The 19228-nt window shown below is 39.4% G+C and overlaps 1 long non-coding RNA gene across 2 annotated transcripts; it reads right to left on the bottom strand.

Moving 5' to 3' along the window:
- Positions 1-318: 318 nt before the first annotated feature.
- Positions 319-18418, bottom strand: LOC139827405 (uncharacterized). Of its 2 annotated transcripts, none has more exons than XR_011737940.1 (3): positions 18346-18418; positions 7057-7358; positions 319-424 (listed from the first exon to the last, which is right to left on the bottom strand). It is a non-coding gene; the product is annotated as an uncharacterized lncRNA (long non-coding RNA). The 2 variants fall into 2 exon arrangements; XR_011737939.1 differs by lacking the exon at positions 18346-18418 and adding an exon at positions 11058-11131.
- Positions 18419-19228: the final 810 nt, after the last annotated feature.

Here is a 19228-nt window from a genome sequence, read left to right as displayed (position 1 = left end):
CACCCTGCTATTGAAACCATGTGCCAGACTCTTATTGCTCACTGTTCTTAATACCAATTTAATGCCACCGTGAAGTTAAAGATGATTTGCACAAGGGGCACAGATGGCAACTTTAATTCCTTTTTTTCATAAACAATCATACATGACCCAAATAGCTCAACTGAAAAGTTACTAAAAACAAAATGGACAGAATTTTGCAGTTGTTTTCACACACCAGTGTGTACAAGAGTCTCAGAGAGACCAGGACTGTACCATCTATGAGGAAACACTGTGAACTGTACCTCTAATAATTACTCATACCCTTCTGTTATATAGGAAAAAGCATCCTGAGACTCCAGTGGGCAAGGAAGACAGAAATCAGTAGCAAGTGATTTTGTAGTCTGGCCTTATTTCCTTCCACAGTTTTCATTCGTTCCCACTTGCCCTAGGAGAGAAAGTTACAGCTACTGTTAAAGCAATGAAGAGACTATTGTTCAGCTTTGCACTGTTTAAACCTGAGCAGTTTAATGTGCAGCTACTGGAGTTCATATTTTGTTTTCCATATTTCTCCCCTTATGCATTCAAATTCAAATTGACAAATGCCTTTGTATATAATTTTAAACCCTCCCCATCTCTAATGCATCAGTATCTTGTTACATTGCCTTTGATTTCATTGTTTGCAATGCTACTATCAGCAGCATGGAATTGCCAAGGCACTAAGCAGGCCAATTTTTCTTTAATTTCTCAGAAAATTGACAGCTTTATGAACTGTCTCTTTACCTATGCCCCATAAACATGTCAGGCTGTGGAAAACCATTCTAATTAAATCCCGGGGGATTGCAATGGAAGATTATAGCTTCTTGGCAGGTTATTAAAAAACAGTTGTTCATATATACACAAATATCTGTACTAGAACCTAGCATTTGACAGAACAGCCAAGGAATTAACTCCAGTGGCAACTACAAATAACACTCACCAGAAAAACAAAAACAAAACCAATTAAACCAACAACACCACACACACAAACAAACAAACAAACAAACGAACGAAAAAAAAAAACACAACAACCAACCAAATCACAAAAAGACTAAAAGCCAAAGAAAAACAACTAAGCTAATTAAAACAGTGGTGCAGGGGCTGGGGGTTAGGCAGGGGCAAGTGGGGGAGGTTACCTTGCATTTGTTTTCTTTCCAAAATTTGGTAACTCAAACTATCATCCGGACTCATCACCTTTCATCCTTGATTACCAGTATTTGACGTAAAAAGTTAGAAAAATGCTTGTAAGATCTATGGCTGTGGCCCTACTAACTACAGAACCTTGAAGTAAGTATGTTAGAGTTGATGAGTAACACGAATCATTCAATTCAGCAGAGTATTCCTCCTGTCTGCACCTGATCATCAGAGTATCACAGTATGTTTGGGATTGGAAGGGACCTCAAAAGATCATCTAGTCCAATCGCCCTGCTGGAGCAGGAACGCCTAGGTGAGGTCACACAGGAACATGTCCAGGTGGGTTTTGAATGTCTCCAGGGAAGGAGACTCCACAACCTCCCTGGGCAGCCTGTTCCAGTGCTCTGTCACACTCACTGAGAAGAAGTTTTTTCTCAAATTTAAGCGGAACCTCTTGTGTTCCAGCTTGATCCCATTACCCCTTGTCCTATCATTGTTTGCCACCGAGAAGAGCCTGGCTCCATCCTCGTGGCACTCACCCTTTATATATTTATAAACGTTAATAAGTTCACCCCTCAGTCTCCTCTTCTCCAAACTAAAGAGCCCCAGCTCCCTCAGCCTTTCTTCATAAGGGAGATGCTCCACTCCCTTCATCATCTTTGTTGCCCTACGCTGGACCCTCTCCAGCAGTTCCCTGTCCTTCTTGAACCGAGGGGCCCAGAACTGGACACAATATTCCAGATGGGGTCTCACCAGGGCGGAATAAAGGGGAAGGAGGACCTCTCTCGATCTACTGACCACCCCCCTTGTAATACATCCCAGGATGCCATTGGCCTTCCTGGCCACAAGGGCACAGTGCTGGCTCATGGTCATCCTGTTGTCCGCCAGGACCCCCAGGTCCCTTTCCCCTACACTGCTCTCATCCAAAGGAACACATAAGAACTTGTGATAGCAAAATCTTTATTAGAGAACAGTGTGCATCCTTTCCAACAGCTTCCCTAAATAACCTTGTCTTTGAGAGTAACACTTGCTGCACCTGCTCTTCCACCTGAAAGAAGTTTTCTATCCTCTCATCTCAGCAACAGATATTCAGGATTTAGATAGTGGAGAGTTTCCAAGACACTGCATAGGAGTTTGATTTTGTAACCTGTGTCAAACTTTTCACAAATTAACAGTTTTTGTTGTTAAAGCAACTTCCAAAGATGGTATTTTGTTCAGAGTGCCTCTTGAACTGTAGTTACAACAGGCACCTCTTGTCTCTCTCCTAGGACCTACTGTCTTCAAAGAGAGCAATCTTGTGACCTGAGAGAAGGAGGGGAAAGGGAAGAAATTAGGTGCTAATACACGCAAGACGGCTAGGAGCAAAGTCCAAGAAATAACACTACGTGTTTTGCTTAACAAGTATAGTATCACTGAGCCAGACGTATGATTGGTTTTGCAGTTAACTGGACTTTTGAGGCGTGCTACATGATTTCAGTATTTATTTCTTAAAAAATCTTCTGGTGTCTCTAAATATAAGCTGTCATGTAAATGTTCAGTATATCACTTCGTTACATTTTAGAAGTACATTGGACCTGACAGCCAATTTTTTTCCCCTGCCAATTACTCATTTTATTTGCTCATAAAAAATATACCATATTTATTATTTGTCTAGAAGATGATTAAGCAACTTGAAAAAAGAAATAGATGAAAACTCCTTGAACGCTCACACAGTACATTAAAGTTACAGAATGGCTACTGGCCATATTACTGTCTTACATGACATCAGAAGTTGATTGCCCTGCCTCTACAAGGAAATACATTAAAGGATAGTGACAAGTAGAATAAACATTGGAATTTGAACTCTAAAAACTTTTTTTGGATTGGTGAACTTATTTTCTAAATCACTTAACAGCTTTCAACAAAGTGCCAATCTTCCTGTTACTGGTTTAATTTAAAAATTGATTTCTTTCTTCCTCTTATTGCAAGATTATAAAAAAGTATCTGTTTTACTCTAAGTAAAGACACCTTTAATGTGGTAGGGACATTTTTCCCCACACTTTAGTGTTTTCAATTTTGTAATTTTCTTCAACAGTTTATCATATCTCAGATTGTTTTGGAATCCTAGATAAAAGTCCCAGATGCAGATGAGGTAACTGCACTTCTGGTATGGGAACGGACTGAGGAGACCCTTTCAGATAGGAAGGGGGGAAAATTAGTGACCACTTGCAATTAGCTAGAATTTGTTTTCTACAAAAATAAGTTGTTCTGTTAATCTACATTTTTTATTCATGGTTTGGCTTGTGTCGTGCTCAGCATCTTCCATGTTATAAATGCAGTAATCAAACTATTTCAAGAGAGAAAAATAAAGAGGGATACCATGCTTGTTGTTTGTTAAAAAAATAAAGGAAAAAAAGCTAACCAGGCTTCCTACTGACACAAGTCCGCTTTATTCAAGGTCAAATGGAGTCTGTGGAAGTTCAGATAAAGCGTTTCATTTTTAGGCTGCTCACAATTAAATGGTACTAGTCTACAGCTAGAGTAGAACAGTAAAAGTCTACAGCTGAAGAAGAAAATCGACAGGTAGCCAGATGCTAGGGGAGGATCATGGTTGCATTAATTTACACAGTGGAGAGGACACAGATGAACACCCAAGGGAGGAAGTACCACTTACAAAGGTAAGTCCTCACCTTTCTCTACCAAAGCCAATGCCAGAATTAGATGCCTGAACATCCTCTGTGCTGGTCTATGCCTGAACATCACCTGTCCAGCACCTCAGGTCTTCCTATGAACAAAACAGCTACCAATTCACTGCTTAGAATAAGACATTACTTGGCAGGCACTTTATTTATATCTTCATGTACTATCACAAAAGAGACACATTGCAGACTTCGGAGAAAAAACATGAGAAACAGTATGAAAAAAAAAATCACCTACTTGTTCTGTTACGTTATATCTACAAATTGGAAAGAGATGGAATATTTGACTTTGGAGTCATTGCACATAACAACTGACACATAAAGCACCGACTGCAGGATTCCTTCTTTGTCACGAAATAATTGCCTTCAAAAATAATGAAGCCACTTAGATCTGAGTTCTATAAAAACACCCATCTTTCTCCAAATCTCAGTGTTAGATGAGATAAATCTGGTTTCCCTGCTTTCTAACAGATAGGCTTTGTTTACTGCGGGGGGCGGGGCGGGGGGAAGTATGTTTTTGATTTATGCTCCTGCAGTCACATAATGGGGAAAAAAAAATCTTCAACCACAATCCCCAGTCTTCAGAATGAATCATTTTCTGGTCATACTTCAGTGGTTGAAGGGACTGGCTTACCACAGTCTCAAAGAAAATTACATTTCAGAAAAATGTTTAGCAAAAATGCATGTTAAACTCCTTCTTCAAGCTCTCCACCATACTAGAGGAAAGAAAACAAAGATAGATCTTCTCTATGGGGAAGATATAACCTTAAATATGAAAAAATCAGCACTCTTTCATGTTGTACATCAAGCCATTGGCGAATCCAAGCGGAAGCTTCCTGTTGACAACTCAGGTCAGGACATTTTTAGAGACATTAAGGCAGAGTGGTATGAAATCTTGAGCAGCATACTTGGCTTATCACTGTTGTCAAAAAACACAGGCTACTTGCACAATAAGATGGAATCATATCACCTGGTTGGTAGTGTGCTTCTAACAAGAATATTGACAGGAAAACAAAGTATAGCTTAAGAAGGAGGAAAAGTGTTTGAAGCACAGAAATTATCCTTAGTTTTATCAAACGTGAATGTAGAAACAAACAGATATACAATACAGATATAACAATCAGAATGACTTTTGACTTCCTTTGGCAGTAACACATGCAGCATTTATAATCCATACCACTATTAAATAATAATTACGATTTGTTCTCTGAAAGCTCTAAAACTAGGTTTAATCCTTCCTGAAGATCAATGGTGACTGAAGCCCTCCATGCTCAATGAAGAAGGCTAAGGAAGTTAAGTTAGCCTTTGCCAGGGGCTAGGAGTATGAATATGAACAGTTCTTTTCCCTCTTTAGTATTCATTTATACAAGTCAAATTTTGATCTCATTTATAATAACATAAATCTAGAATGACTCCCTTGCAGTCACCGAAGTGAGTTGAGATTTACTGCAGACTCAGTAAATAAGATCAGAATCTAGCCTATATGCACTTAATTATCTTGTCTAGCAGATTATGTCCCTTGATGAAAGAAAAAAAACCCCCAAACAACCTCAGACTTGGAATGGGCAATAAAATGGTAGTGGTGAGCAGCTTCTGCATCAGCTCTAAGGTCCCCAGGAAAGGGAGATAAGTACAACCTGAGGAACAAACCTATTTCTTTATGTTTTTCGGGAGATCTTAAATTCTGTCAAAAGTATATTCACCTCTGATAAATCGTAAATATACTGTAGACTTGCTCCATTTCCTAGGTGTGTTGCTGATTGTTAGTAATTTACACTCAAGATATAGCAACGATTTGCCATTGGCTTGGGGGAAATTGTTTTGCTGCCTATGATTTATAGCTATGATTTGCCTAAGAGTTTTATGAGGCAGTTTTTCCTGAATATGCCCTCAGTGAAAGGCCCCCAAACAGAGGCAGCTGACGAAGACCCTCAGACACTGTCTTATTTCTCCTTCACCCAAACAACATGAGACCGTTCAAATTTTGTATTACTTTCACTCTTCTCCCGCTTGCTCCAAAAAAGAAAATAAAAGCATATCATGAGGCACAGCAATATTGACTGATTGCTTGGTTTTCAGATATATCGTGATATGTGGCAAGTGACGTTGTTACTACCTGTTACTACTGCTATTAGCACATGCACATCTGGACAAGAAATATCACAGCATTCTCAGTGACATACCAGTCAACCTGGGTAACGTATAATCCACCATGATATGAGTGAGAACCTCTACCTGGATACATCTGCATCTCTTAGAAAAGCATCTAGCCCAACAACGCTGACAATTAAGGTCTGATGTTGGGGAAAAAGTGCCAAAATCTCATCTCTGACTACTTGAAGCAATAGTTAAGAAGGGACCATATCCTTCTGTAAAAATACGTCCAAGATGACATTGTGTGGCCTGTGACTGATGAGTACCTGACTGGGAAATACTATGGCTCACCAGCCATGTTTTTAACATAACTCATGACAGGATTCAGAACAGGTCTGAGTATATGTCCATTTTCTGTAATCTACTACCCTCCTTTTTTTTTTTTTTTTCTTGACAGATATTTTCTCTAACAGTTATAATTCATTTTTGAGAACACATGTGGCCAAGACAGTTATCTGGATATTCACAGATGTTCTATATTTTATTTATTTAGCAGATATCCTTACATTATTGATTACTTTTAATCACTATTGTATTAGAACTTCTGTAGTAATGAGACGCCATTATTGGGCTGGAAATTGGAAAACACAGAGCAGACTAATTTATATCCTACATAGTTTAAACGTAGTTGCACACTAAACTCAGAGCCAGAACTGCAGCAACCAACCTACCGGTTGCTTATTCAGATTGAACACTTAAGTGGAGTTAGACATTATAAGTGATTATTTCCAAAATTTTTTGTCCAGATTGCTGTTTTGTACATATGTTCACAAAACTTTCCATAGTGACTAATGACACTCAGTGGCTTACTAAAATCACTTTCAGTGACCCTGATAATCAGGTTAAAAAAGCCAAGAGATTTATAAGTGTGTCATGCTGGAGTGCCAAAACCTAAAGCAATTAAAATCAGCACTGAAAGCAAGAGGACCACTGCAATGAATGTTTCAGTTCTTTTGCTAGTACATTAGCTAGACACATAAATCAATCAGGTTGCCAGATAAAGTGTCATGCGTGTTTTCTGGCACAAACAGGGTAACAGTCATGAATCATAAGGATTTTATCTGTTAAGTAGTACCTTGAGTATGCACTGGGCATCCTACTTTCCTCGGTCCTAACATTCTGCTTTGTAATCTGGGTTGTGTCATTTCACCTTTTGGCTTCATTGTTCAACCTGTGCCAGCATCATCTATGGAGGTAACAAGCTGGTTGGGCACAATCTGTAACTTTCCACATGTATCCACAGAGAAGACACATGCTCAGTTGATGCCCACCATGCTGGCATTGCCAATGGGTAATAAAATTACCGGTAAACCTCTCACTTGCTCCAGAGTGTTTTGAGTGAGGTCAGCTGGTCTTCTTGAGAATCTGACAGGAAACCTGCTCAGAGAGAAAACCAGTATATGAGTCAAAAACAGAAGGCAAAGGTCCCTCCCCACACAACTCTCCTCCTCTCCACTTGAGCATCCATTTTCCACTAAAAACTCCACAAAACGTCTTTTCAGCCATTATTTTCAGGAAATACATAATTTAAAAGAAGAGAAACATGCAAGGTAGAAAAAAAAATATCAAATATGTTTATTCTATGACAGGCACGCAACTTTAATCATCTGAGCAAAATCCTCTCTTCCAAATCAAGTCTGGGCAACCCTAAATGTACCAGACCAAGCCCTCTAGATCCATTTCTCTTGCAGACATATAGGCAGCAGCATAGACCTTAAACACCAAGCAGAGAAGGAAGCGTTTGCCTGTTCAGATATCTTGTGCTGCCTAAACAGCCATTCCCCATATCCTCAGAAGTTCACGAGCTGGACCATTTACCACACTGCATGAACTATTCAGCTCCTCCTCAGAGTTTTGCTTTAGTTTCTGCTTGAAGTTCAGACTTCCCATTAAGACACAAGGAATGCTGACTTATATATTTAACACACATTTCTATAGCCTCAACACTACGCAGTCTTTGATCACACACTATTCACTTTAGCTTTTAAATATAACAACTTTGCAGGATACATATATCAATCTTCTCTTACAATAACAGGGGCATTTTGAACTGTGGCTAAAGCATATCGTCCCACTTTGATCCCAATGATTTTGCTTATGAATTCAAAGTTTGAAATAATAAAGTGCCACTGGGTGGTCAAAGTGAAAGTCTCTAGTTCAAAAATTATCTGAGCTTAGTAGCCGAACATCATAGGCCTGATGGCTGGCAAAGCTATGTGGGAGCACACTGTTCAAAAGCCCATGGGACACTTTGTTGCTATGCAGTAAAATTACTTGCTTTTATTTTGCCGCGAAGTCTAAGGGAAGTTAGATATCTAACATTTATCATAAATGTAACCTGTACAGTGGGAAAAAAACCAACTCTCCCCTCATGACCACAGAAACCAGGGGAAAAAAGGAAGATGGGACCTTCTGCCATGGCCTCCCAGAGTGTGAATGAGGGCCACAGCTCAAGTTCACATTGCAAATACTGTCTTTTCACAGCTTTAACAAGGTACACAACTGCATGTTGCTGCACTTTCTCAGCTGGGGAAGTAAAGGGCTGTTGTTGGCAGACTGGGAAAAAAGCTAAGTGTGGTATCTACTAAAAGAATCTAAACGATTATATTCGAAAGGATCAAAACAGATTAGCCTTAGGAATACCTGTGAATAGCAATAATCTTTGCTACTGTAGATGAATGCAAGAGAGGGTGGAATTTATGCTGGGACTTCAGACATTCAGAAATTTGGCTTCTTATATATATGTGTCATTCACTTAAGTAAGTCCTATTTACACGAACTGATTAAGGAACTACTCTTTTTCCTTAAAGGAAATACTACATTATCAGACAGTAAGAATCTGTTCTTCATTATGCCACCTTCACAAAGGTATACTCCCAATTATAACTTAATACTTTTTCTAAAAACACTTGCATAAACAGCAGTTTTATAGATCAAGTGTAAACAGAGAGCTGTTGGGTCCACCAAGCTACTAAGTACCATATGTCTGGGTTCGTCTGCATGCCTATAACCACAAATAAACACAGACAAGAGTATGCTCCAATAAAAAATGATGCTACCAGTTCTGAATATCAATTATATATATTTTTAAATAATTTATAATCAGTGGTAAACCACAAGCCACCTCCAGCTACCATCCATAAAGTATAGTTTTCTACACTAGGTATGCAACAAATTCATTTTGAAGCATGTTTGAACTTTTTTGTCATGAGCATCAGACTGAATGCCTGTAATAAAAATGACAGCTAAATAAGAATAAATGGTTTAGTGTTAGCAAGAAATAGGGCTTTGCTGTTTCACCTTTGATGACAGAATCACAAGTTTAGTTCTCCCCTGAAGTTAAATGCAATGTTCTCCCACATCAAACCTTTAGCACCTCTTTTTTTTTTTCCAGGATTGCAGCAGCCCAAATGTAATTTGAGTGAATTCATGAAACACACTTTGTAAACAGATATTTATTGCCTGCAAGATAAATAGTCAAAATAGAACAGATTTATGGATGTCCTGGGAATATGGCATTACAGCAGTTTAGAATGGAACTGTGAGCAAAATCACTGCAGAAACTGACTGTGCATCAGTCTGCACATGAGTGAAAAAAGTAACAACACAAAAAATATAAGGGGGACACAACTAAGCATTTGGGATAATACAACTGTACCAAATGCGCTGCAGTTCTTATAGCAAACATATTGAACAGCAACATGCACACCAAGTGCCTAAAAGTTATTGAAAAAAAAAAAAAAGGTATTTTATACTCTTAAGGGAGAAAGAAATAAGGACTTTTGCAAAGAAAAGGGGCATAATCCATACTATTTATGTACTTTGGCAGGGTAAGTAGTAAGATATTGACATTTCAGCAAGTGAGATTTAGACAACAGTAAAAACTTTCTAACAGTAGGAACAGTTAAGCCTTAAACCAGATTGCCTAGAGAGATTGTAGAATCTCCAGTCGGAGTTTTTCATCGGGATAAGACAAATATCTGTCAAGAACAATACATATAAAGTTGATTCTACACCTTGATGTTTCTCCTCAGCTTTATTTTCCATTACTCTATGAAACATCCATGAGCTGCTTTTAAAAGCCTAATTAGAATTGTATTTTACATTTAAAAATAACATATGAAAACTTGAATGCTGCAGAGTGAAAACAAAATGGATTTCACTAATTTCCTCTTATACATTTTTAACTGCCTCTAAAACCAGGCAATTCAGAACTCTAGAAGTGGTCATCTTATTGATTATACTACATAATCGTCACGTGCAGAAGACTTTAATCTGTGATTTGTGGAACACGTAATTTAATACCACAGGGCTGATACAAGGACCAAATATTTTTAATATTAAGAGGGTCAGACAGTGACTGCTTCTCAGGAAATCTCTCTTATGGTGCCTTCAGATACAGTATTATCTCACACAATCCCTCCAGAGCCATCGATAAATTTTATTATATATATATATATATATATATCTTCTAGTGATCTGATTAGTTACAACTGCCAAAAACTAGAATAACTCAACTGACAGGAGTTAAAACACTATAGTAGAAAAGAATCTATTCTACCAGCCTTAGTTGGAGTATTGGTTAGCACAAGGATGACAACTACGTGGTAACATTTTCTTGTCAGAAAGCGTGGAGGAATGACACAACAGCGAAACAGAGGAAAGGTACATGGAAAATAAGATTCTCAACAGCTGAATTGAGACATGCAAGAGAACATCACACATGGCAACAAATCCCTCCAATGTTAGTGGTGCCATGGACCTCATGGTGGGCATGGACAGAGGCATACATCAACACAAGCACTAAAAAATGTTTCTACATTTTTTAAGCCAGTCCACCACCCTTGAAATTGTAACAGTTTGAGTTTACTAGGAGTTCGATTCTGTCACTGATTTTAGAAGCACAAGTGAGCCATACAGTGTGCATATAGACACAGCTCTGCATTACACACACTTGCAGAAAACACATGGTAACAGCACAAAAACTCCTATCCACCCACCTCTCCCCACTTTAACGCTCCTAACAGCAGGAACGCTGCCCTCTCCCTGACCTGTGCAGTCCATATAAAAGCTCACCTCAGATTTGATGTTAATTTTCATGATTCTTCCAATCCACCGTGCTACTTTCAGCATGTAAGTATGCACTTATTGATGGCTCATTTGTCTACTACTTTATTTTTAAAGTATGCTTTAAATACTGATCCATGTGAGGTAATGTCCTTAAGAATATTATGTACAGATGTTCATTTCAAACTAGATGTGTCCTGGTTATTCCCAGGTTGCAAAGACTGCTTATTTTAACAAGCACCCTGACAAACAATTATCTAGGTCCCACAGGAGTTTATTACAGTGCAGTTAGGTTTTCTGTGCTTCTGAAAATGCCTGAGGTTTGTCAATAACTATTTATAATATTCTGTAACCTATTTTAATTTTTTTTATTGAGTTTCCTAGAACATGATGTCTCCTTTTGTAAATTTTACAGGGATTAGGAACATTTACTATCTGATGAAGCACCAACTATAATATTGATGCTTAACAAACCATCTTTACCAGTCATATTCAACCCCCTTCATTTGGGCCAAGAAACACCTTCTGGAAGACAGCACCTTATGATTGAGCCAGACTGAATTTGAACTGGTTGGCATCATTATTAAAATGGTTGTTCCTACCCTTTCCACCTCTAAGCTATACATTTTCTTAACAAATATACATTTCTTTGTAATTTTTACATGAGTAAGAGTTGTAAAACTCATATGTTGCATTTTATAAGTATGATCTAGCCACAACTGAAATTTGTGATGAAGAGAAGGGTCAATTCAGTACAAGCAAGCTTAGACTCTTGTTTACTGCATACAAGAGGGAGACATGAGGGAGTTACCCACAGTCTGACTTCAGACAGCACAGTTACTCAGCTGGGCCATTCGTGAGCAGACAGAAATCATTGCCTTCATGGGACCATAAAGCAGGATCCTGTCCCAGGTGCTCTGAACTGTCCTCTAGGATAATCTGCCTTTTTGTACCAATTAGAGGAACCCAGGGGTAAGTAACTAACGGTGTACTACCTCACTATGGGCTTAATTTTCAGCCAGATCTTTACAATAGGTTAGAGATGAAAAGCTATTAACAGCCATGGCTTCCTAGAAGATGTTTCTCTCTCTTTCTTCTTCTTGATCCTGAAAATCATTTCCACTCTTGTAACACTTGACATGTGTGCAGACTAAACTCCCCAGGACAATTGAAACTCAGACAATTGGTGTGCAAGCAGACTGTTTGTTTTGAATTAGAGAAACACTTCCTTGAGTCATTCCTCATAAACCAAACAGATGACATTAAAGGAAACAATGGATAATCTCCTCTGGCCTAAAAAGGGTAATGAGCAAGTGCCAAATAGATTTTCACTGATACTGTGAACTGATTTGAAACAGGCTGGCTGTACTCTGGCCTGTAGTGGCAGGCTGGTGTTCACTACTGTGAATTTAATCACAGACCTTTCCCTAATACCTAGAAGATGCCCTTCATAGAAAAAAAAAAACTATGCTAGCATGGACTGCTTTAATGAGAAGCAACTGAAAGTGGCTTATATGTACATGGGTGGTTTATACAGGGACTTCTGACTTGTCCTGTTAGGTTCTCATCCTGCTTAAGCAAGCTCCACAGTCTTTCAATAGTGCCTTGGCCAACAGTACCTCCTGTACACCTAGATGATGTTCTCCATCTGGGAGAGAAAGATGATTTATGTCACTCAGCTTTTCACAACCAGCCAGACAAGCTCTCTGAATCAAGCACCTCTTGACGCAGAGCTGGAGCTTGAAGCTTCAGAGCACCAGCACAACTTTTGAGTAGTCAAACCAAGAGACAGGTGGTAAAAGACCCCCCTACAATGTTCTGCACCTTAGATGATGCAACCCATGAGGAAGCAGGGGGATTTATGAGGGATTTTTTGACATAGGCTTTATTTTAGTTTATAACGAGCAAGCAGAAGCAAGAGTCAGCAAACCACCTGGGGTAAACCAAGAATCTTCCCAAATACCTCATCCAGTTTGAAATGGACATCCCAATGTTTTTTCAAAGCCTCAAACTCCCCTTGATCCCTAAAGATAAAGATATCAGTAAAGACGAAACTCAGTGAAAGTTGGAATACAGTCACACTGCACTAACAGAAACAAAAATGGAATTAAAACCATAGATTCATCTACCACTTAAGTCCTGACCTGGCTAGCTTGTCCCCTGTGCCAGAGTGACTGCACATTTATTTCAAGAGAGAGAAAATCCACTTGTGCATAGAGTCCCTTCATAGACATGGTTTTGAAGAGAGACCTTGTGATCTAAGGAAAGTGGAAAGGAAAATTTAATATAAATTTCTAGTTTCTCTCTGCACAGTGTTCCTTTAAGACCCTTTATTTTGTTTCAGCATCATCCACCTTGATGTGGGACCAGAAGAGGAAGCTGAAATGCCAAATGACTGGAAGAAAGACCATGCCTGTGGTACTCCTGACCACACTAAATACAAAGATTACAAAGACCTCATTCTCTCAAGCCTCCCAAACCCATTTCCACCCCAAAGGCCTATAGAAAAGCCTCAGATAAACATCCAGATCTTTGATTGTTTATTCAAACTGAACACTTCACAGGTTTTTGGAGACTAGCCCATCACTAAGAGGAATAAGAAAACTTTCCATACTTGGAATCTGAGAGCTTTTGTCTCCTTTAGCGCCTTGATCAAATAGCTTTTTTTCTCCTCTCTTATTTTCAGATTTCATCCAGCAGACACAAAAGCAGACAAGTACACTGTTTGATTCAGGTGACTTTTTATTTTAGAATTTACACAGATGGACATAAACAAACCCAAACAATTTATAAGCACAGCCCAAACAAATCACACAGGGAGTTTAACACTATAGGTCAAATTCCATTCCGGCAACAATTTTACCCAAAACAGCTGTATAACTAACCTTACAAAAACATGTGAGCCATATTTTGGCTGCTGGTTAAGAACCTCCTATGCAGTCTATTCCTATCAAGGGAAGAAGCAAGATAGGTCAAAATAAAAATAAAATTTAAAAAAAAAAAAAGTGAGGTCCAGAAGCATACATGCAGAACTTATTAACTGACTTTGATTCTCTGAGTACACGTGGATAGTGAAAGTTATTGGTTTTAAGCATATACAGCCTTTTTTCCTCTAGCACCCCTCCTCATCCTCAACAGCCTTAAATGGACAACGATGCTACGATTCAAGCACAGGATTTCTGAGCTACTCTCAGTGACTTTCAGATCAGACATGTGACTCTGAATCTAGCTAAAGACATTTTTAAATTCTGATTCCTGCAATAGCAGCTCAATGAAAACCTGACATTTCAAAAACTATAAGATTGGAAGACCTTTAAAAGATTCAAATTTAAAAAAAAATAAAAAATTAAAAAATGTGTTTACTATAGACCTGTCTGCAAAGTACCACAGGATAAATTCTGGCCCACCCTACCCTCACCATGAGCCCGCTGACAGGTGATCTTCACTGACAGGCTTCACAAAAACAAATCCACAATATGGATATGGCAGAGAGAATTCTCCCTCGAAGGGCAAATTCTTTCCCTCTGGGCAGGGGCTGATCAAAGTGTCTAGAGGCCCAAGAAACACAGTTCTGTGCTGTGAGGAGTTTTGGTGTCTGATCCTGGGCTGAGCCAGAGGAATATATAGGAGCAGTTAAATAAATAATTACTAAATAAATGTAGGAGTAGTTACATTTATACGGTCCTAGAACTACCTTCAGCCTTCTGAAGGCTACCGCAAGGCTGATGTGACCCCCCCCTCCCCCCCCAGTGAAAATGAGTTTGACATCCCTGGTCTAGATGATCTCTGAAGGCCCATTCATGTTTTTATACCTCCACAAACTCTTTTCCCATAGAAAGTGAAGACAGCAATCAATATGAGCTAGAGGGAGTGAAAAGTGTCACACAGATGCCTTTTAGCAATAGTGCAAGGTTTGGTGTCTCAGAAATATACAAGGAGAATATCTTGTATCACAACTAATTAAATAAGAGCTACATTTTATCCCAAGATTAGATAATCTGGAGATAAGGACTAGTGTGGCTTTTATGCAAACCAAATTGAAAGGCAGCTGTCCCAGCTCAATACATATTGAACTGGAGAATAAAGATCACTGAAGCATGAAAGGTACAGCATAAGAGTAGCTATGAATCTAATTGCTTGAGTAATTGGATGAAAATATACCCCACCCTAGTTATAAGCAATGGCATTTTTAAAGTAAACTAACATATTAAGATGTCAATGTATGATTATCAAAAATATGTAGCACAGCTCTTGGATTTTGTAGGATCAATACATCCCCTTCTTCCAGTGGTGTTCTAAATTGTTTCCTTTCTCTGGGTCTCTATATCATCCTTTAACAAACTTCACTCAGCCGCCCTACTAAAAAGAAGTCTGAATTGATTGGTGTTCATGACTCATTGTTCCAAAGTGACATTCAGTACACTGCCCTCCCAAAGTGTGGATCTTGCTGCAAATCGAAGTGCCCACGGGCATCCCATGACACAGGGTTCTTACTCTTCTGGAGGGGTGGGAAGGAAGATCTTGCATCCCTGCCTATTGTTACTGCTGACAACGTATTATAATTTCTGTTAAAGCCAAACTTTTGCTAGTTTAAAACAAAAAAAGTTTATCCTGTTCTGATTTTGTTCAAGGCATGTTAGACACACAGCATCTCTACAGCCAGAGAGCATAATCACACAGTTGAGACAAACAGCCCTTCTAGAGTGCCTGGGCTATCATTTCAGACTTTCCCTTTTCCTCCCTTCAATTTTATTTTATTTTAATTTATTTATGAGGGTAAGAGTGAGGAAGTAAGGAGAGTGTTTATCTTGGGTTGGTCTGAATCTGCAAGGGTCAGAGGTTTCAGATCTTCTAATTGATTTATGCATGCTGAATTTCATAAGGGAAAAAATGTTACATGCTTTCTCCAAGTGGCACTAAAGCACAAGCCTGGTTCTCTTGAGTAACAAAGATTGTTTCTGAGCAGCTTTTCCCGAGGCACCGAGTGATGTAAAGGATGATTGGCAGATTGCATGGCTCTGAATAAATGAATAGCACACATATGCTCTTTTTATTCTTTTTCTTTTTCCTTTTTTTCCTCTCCTCTGAGAGGGTTTCAGTCTCATTTCGGAGCACGCACTTGCAGAGCAACACCTGTGCTTTGCTGAACCTTTCAAGAGACCTGCCGGCCTGACAATCCCCCGGCTCAGGACTCGCTTAATGAACGCAGTTCTGAGTCCAAAAAGGCGGGTTTTAATCGGCTGGGTCCGGGCACGGTGGGGCGGGGGCTCCATCCACGCGCGAACACTGCCCCCTGCCGGCGCCGCCGCGCACCTGCACCGCGCCTGGAGCCGGATCGGGCCCGGGGGCTGCCCCGGTGGCCCAAGGGAACCGCGATCTGCTCTTGTCAACAAAGCCTGAAGGCTGCGCGCCTGATCAAAGCCAAGCTGCGCACACTTTCCCTGCGACCTCATATGCAATTCATAAAGGATTAAATCATGTTGTTTGACCTCACTGGAAAAAAAAAAAAAAAAAAAAAAAAAAACGGGAAAAGAAAGGGAAAAAAGTTACCATTGTAGTTTTGAAAGTAAAGTGTCCTAACAGTATCCAGAAAAGAGACAACTATCTTGCACAACTGACCAGGAGGTTTTGCTGGATGGTGTTAATCATGTGAACTGTAGCAAAAACTTGCTGACAGTGTCTAATTGCAATAGCATCGCACCCTGCCTTCTAGCTAGCCCTCATATGCTCCGGCAGTTCTCATTTGGTTTAGTAAATAGATGGTTGGCAAAGAATAATTTCCGCTTCTTGTCAAATATGGTTGGAGACCATATTTACTTTTTAAAGACAATTATTAATCTGCAGTTGCACAGTGGGCCATCCATTTCATTTATCACCTGTGCCCCTACGAACAGTGTCACAAGTTCCCAGTTTAATGGAATCAGATTATTTGGGCAACTGACAGTTCCACATGAGCTACTTTAACTCGTCTGCTGCCACACTGCCCTTCCCTCACCATGACTTACTGATACAAAAACTGCTTGATCCTAGCAGTCTTCTAAAGTCAGTGATGAGTTCTTGGACACCACAAGGTCAGAGGAAAACGTGCCTTAGCTCCTGATCTCAGAACAATCATACCTGATTCAAGCCACGATGCATAACAAAAAAAAAAATCAGAATACCTTTAACCACAACATTGCAACAGCCACATTCAAGACTTTTGAACAGAGTTGAAGGACCATAATTTGAGTATTCGAATTAGCACTGAAGAAATACCCATGACTTCTGAAAAGAATTTGGTTTTACATGTTAACTGACCTTACTTTTTGTAAGTATTTGTGTGAGGAAAGTTTCCTTCATCCAAGTATTTGCAGAAAACAAATGTGGGGCCCACTACTCATTTTGGCTGATCACAAACCAGAAATGTATCCCACATTGAATTAAATTATTTTTGTAGATAAAAGGAAGTTTTAACCTCCTACCTTCTTTTTGGGGTGAATACCATAGAATACTACTCTACCTTTTGGGTTAAAAAAACAAAACAAAACAGAAAACCAACAACAACAACGACAAACAACTACTCCCAAAAAAACACACATCAAATTATTCTGACAGGTCCAATAAGGCTCACAGAATATATAACTCATTAAATTGAAGCTGTCAGATACAAAACCAGCACCTGTATTGTGTAATTTAGGTGACCAATCATGCAGCCTAAGAATCTTAGCATTCGTTGTCACAGAATGACAACAGGGAAGAATTTGACAATTATTCAAAGGCTAAAATGTGTCCTATCTAGACTTTCAGAACCAAAAAAAACCCAAAACAAACAAACAAACAAAAATAAAATAAGAAGAAAACTGCAGGGAAAACATTTTTCAACCAGCCTTAACTATGATCTCTGCGGCTGTTCCTATGACAGAAAGCAATGCTAGTGGTTCTTCAAATAACTTGTAGTAAGTTAAAATACATCCATTAGTAAAACACTCACTGACACCAGTCTACCATCCTACTCATGGGGACACCAGAATTACCCATGCACAGAGACAGATTCCCCTGCCCTCATCAACTGCAGATTTGTTTCCAATGTGCCCTGAACTCAGAACCTCCAGAACTGGACTCCAAGTATATTAAGAGGGAGGAATTTCAGCTCCAAGCCAGTCTGGAAATCCCTATGTTATTCTACTAGACTTGTTATTAATCTGTTTCTGAGTGAGGTCAGCCCAGCAACTCAACAAAATATTTAAAAACAAACAAACACCACAAACAAAAACAAAAAACACCAAACAAACAAACAAAAAGGTCAGTTATTTCTTACTTGTCATTTGCCAGGTGGTGATGTATTTATCCAGGGTTATGCTCTCAGCATCCTCACAAGTTTTGGAACTCCTGCACGGTCACATAAAAGTAGCAGCCTCGGCTGGAGCAGCTCCTGTGACTGGTCACATGCAGACTAGAGGGGACACAGCTATTACATTAAGGCAGCACTTAGTGTCCCCACAGCCATTGCACATCCTCTACATCAAGCAGGAAGACCAGACAAAGTATCTACTTACCGTCATCATGCAAAATTATGTCCTTTCAAAGTCACTAAAAAAAAAAATAAAATGCTGAAGTGCAACTCAAAGTTGTCACCACCACTATAAATGTCCGAACCTACAGTCTCACTTCAAAAATTACCGTTGTGGGTTCCACTGGTTAAATCCCTAGGCAGGGTAATCAACATTTCTTATTAGATTTTGACATACTACTCTTTAATTCCAGGGGCTATCACCTGTGATTTTGAACCACTGATAAGAAAAAGAAAAAAGGAAACAAACAAACAAACACACACAAAAAAGCCACCAAACTACTAGGGTAGAGAAGATAAGTAGTATCTTGTATTTATAATAGCAGTGTTCTGGGAGTTTCACTATCTTGAGAGTGAGCAGGTGTGCAAACAGAATACAATAAATACAGAGGTCTTTTCACAGTATCACAGTATGTTTGGGATTGGAAGGGACCTCGAAAGATCATCTAGTCCAATCCCCCTGCTGGAGCAGGAACGCCTAGGTGAGGTCGCACAGGAACATGTCCAGGCGGGCTTTGAATGTCTCCAGGGAAGCTGACGCCACAACCTCCCTGGGCAGCCTGTTCCAGTGCTTTGTCACCCTCACTGAGAAGAAGTTTTTTCTCAAATTTAAGTGGAACCTCTTGTGTTC

Source organism: Patagioenas fasciata, chromosome 2, assembly GCF_037038585.1.
Source record: "Patagioenas fasciata isolate bPatFas1 chromosome 2, bPatFas1.hap1, whole genome shotgun sequence".
NCBI classification, from domain to species: Eukaryota; Metazoa; Chordata; class Aves; order Columbiformes; family Columbidae; genus Patagioenas; species Patagioenas fasciata.
The sequence above is the reverse complement of the archived record's forward strand: the minus strand, read 5'-3'. Positions and strand labels throughout refer to the sequence as shown.